Raw genomic sequence first — 2,913 nt, forward strand, 5'->3', positions numbered from 1 at the left:
GAAGAGAAGAGCTGAAACGTCAAGCCTCCTTTCTGACTGTGGACTTCCAGCCTGAGCCAGACTTGAGGAGAGAGGATTTAATATTAAGTTCAGCCTCTTGATCATTACATGGGACCAGACATGTTTATAATCAACGTGAGAATGTCTTTGTGACTTAAAGTTATTCCAGTACTCTCCTGTTTCCCAGGAGTGAGCCAGGGTTTTTATTCAGGGGTAGGGGAGGTTAGCCTCCTGATAAACCATTAAGGGACATACACAGTGTTGAGTATATCATGAGTCATACTTACTCAACATATCTATTACGCATGCAGACAGTGCTTGGCATACAGCAAGTGTCCAATAAACATCTTTTCACCGAGTAATGTCAGAAGGTTATGATGATTGCACTAGAACTCTCTACATGGAGACACAGATGTCAGAGGAGCACAAAAAATGGACCCTAGAAGTTGTGGTTTGGGATTTCTATGAACTAGTTAAGGATTGTGAACTATTTGATCTCACAAGTATCACAACCACAAGGCAACATTAATGATCTCATGGTGTTCTGAATGAGGTAGATTGTCCACACAGCCCACAGATTATGTCCCTTTGTGGAAGACAATTGATGACCAATGTTTCCTGCTCTTCTCTATCCATAAAAAATGCACAAAAGTTGTTGCAAACACAAGTGAGGATACTACCCTACCTTAGGATTGGCCTGAAGATGCCATTGATAGAACATGAGAGGATAAGACCTTCTCTTTGTTTCCTCAAAGGGGGATATGGTGGAATGGATCATCAATTCATTCTGCCCTCCTTCTAGAGTGCTTTCTTTTATTCTGTAGAGGCTGGAAGTCTAAAAACTACATTTTCTCAACTCCCTGGAAGCTAGGACATGATTCAAGTTTCACCCACCGGTGGCACTTACGTAGTTTCAGAAGACAGGCATGGGGCAAGGGCCTTGCTTCCGCTGCTTCTGAGGCCAAAAAGCTCATGGAGGCATTTGGCCTTTCCAGAGTCTATCACTCACTTGAGTGTTGAGAGGCAGAGTGTGGGGCATTCATTTCTAACCCAGCAGGTGTGATGTCATCTGGAGCTGGCAGCAGTGGAAGATTCCTGATCTTGGCAGCATCCCGGTGGCAGCAGCTGTCGTGTAGTTCTGGTGAAGGTGGTTTCCTGGTTCCGAGGCAGCTTCCTTGATGGGCCGGTTCTGCAGAGTGCTTAGGGAGGCTTTCCTGACAGCTCAGCTTTGAGTCTGTTTCTGCAGTCCTCCCAACGATTCTATAAGCCCTTTTAATACCCTGAAATCAATCGCTTCCTGCATCACCTACAAGACAGGATTCTGTTCTCTACCACTAAACCCCAAGGGATACAGCACGGTGTGTAAAGAATATATATGAAACAATATCAAAATATGTCTGAGAAGTTAAACACAGGAAGGAGGAAGTGGAAAAGAGATTTCTTTTATTTATTTATTTATTTATTTATTTGCCACTTAAAACCCGTTTTATTAAGGATTTAAACATCCAAACATTTTACAGAGGACGGAGGCCTGGTCAGAAACGATGCCTCCTGCATTTCCAGCTTAAAGGCAGACACACACCCACTGCACACACAGCCCAGGCACCTGGTGATATTTATTTTTACTATTTGTAAGAAATAGGCATTTAGATCTCAAAAGGTGTATTAAAAAACGACCAGCAGCTTTTGGAGCCCTTCAGCGATGCTTGGGAACCCCTCTTTGCTGACACAAGACTGTTGTTCCACGTTCAAAAGCTGGACCCTGTCCCCGGCCAGGCCCCACACCTCGTGGACACTCGGCCCGCTGCTCAGGACCCGTGGGGGAGGGTGTCTTCTTCCATCTCCTCCCTCCGGTCTTGCTGGGGCCTCCTCCGCAGGGTCTGGTCTGACTGCAGCAGGCCCTTCCGCCGCTCCACCTCCGCCAGCGTCTGCGTTTGCTCTGGGGTTCTTGATCGCTTCCATGGCCCCGGGGCGGGACACCTTTCTTTTGTCAGTGGGCAAACCAGCACCTGGGGTGAACGTTTGCTTCTCCTGGCAATATCCTTTGCGAGCTGTGCACCCCGTTTGCCCTTGAACATGTTCTCTGCTTCCTGACGCTCTTTCAGCTTCACCTTCTGGAAACCCAGCACTCTGACTTGGGAACTTTGTAAATGACATAGAGTCGGTAACGCTTCTGGTTTGCCACGGGGTTTCTTAGAATCCTCAGCTAAGCCAGTGACTTGAGAGACGCCAAAGGGTCCTGGTCACCCAGCTCCACGAGGCTGTTGTTGGTGAGAATGAGCTCCGCCCAGCGCCTCGCCCATGCTACATCTTCTACTGTTGTTCACCAGTCGTGTCTTCAGTCTTCTCAACAAAGGAGAGCCATCCAGTTTCCGGATTGCATTGTCAGAAAAATCAATAGCATCAAACTGGTCTAAGGTCGCACCCAGATTTTCCATGACAGGAATGTTACATCCCCGCAGGTCCAGCTCGCGTCCCGCACGGCGCTGGTGTACTGCGCCGCCTGCTCCATCAGCTCCGCAGTCAGCTTCACCATCCTGCAGCCTCACAAAAGAGAACTTTTATCTGCAGCTGGTGGTTGACATTCATCTGTTCATTCATTCATTCATTCATTCATTCATTCATTCATTCATGCCATATTTATTGAAGGCCAGACACTGGGAGCAGATAGCCATTCACTGAGGGAAAAGACTGATGGGCTCCTGTATTCATAGAGCTCAAGGTCTAGTGGATTACAGTTACATGCCTCTTAATAATGGGGATACATTCTGAGAAATGCATCATTAGGTAATTCTGTCATTGTGGGAACATCATAGAGCGCATGTACAAAAATCTAGATGGTAGAGCCTACCACACACCCAGGCTACATGGGGTACCATTACCACACACGTGATCCGCTGCTGTCTGAAACCT

General features: G+C 47.2%; 1 pseudogene; it reads right to left on the minus strand.

Annotated features, from left to right (window-relative positions):
- Positions 1 to 1,808: 1,808 nt before the first annotated feature.
- LOC118664447 lies at positions 1,809 to 2,536 on the minus strand (annotated as a pseudogene).
- Between the last annotated feature and the right edge of the window lie 377 nt (positions 2,537 to 2,913).

The sequence above is a fragment of the Myotis myotis genome, unplaced genomic scaffold (genome assembly GCF_014108235.1).
Source record: "Myotis myotis isolate mMyoMyo1 unplaced genomic scaffold, mMyoMyo1.p scaffold_m19_p_1, whole genome shotgun sequence".
Taxonomy (NCBI): domain Eukaryota; kingdom Metazoa; phylum Chordata; class Mammalia; order Chiroptera; family Vespertilionidae; genus Myotis; species Myotis myotis.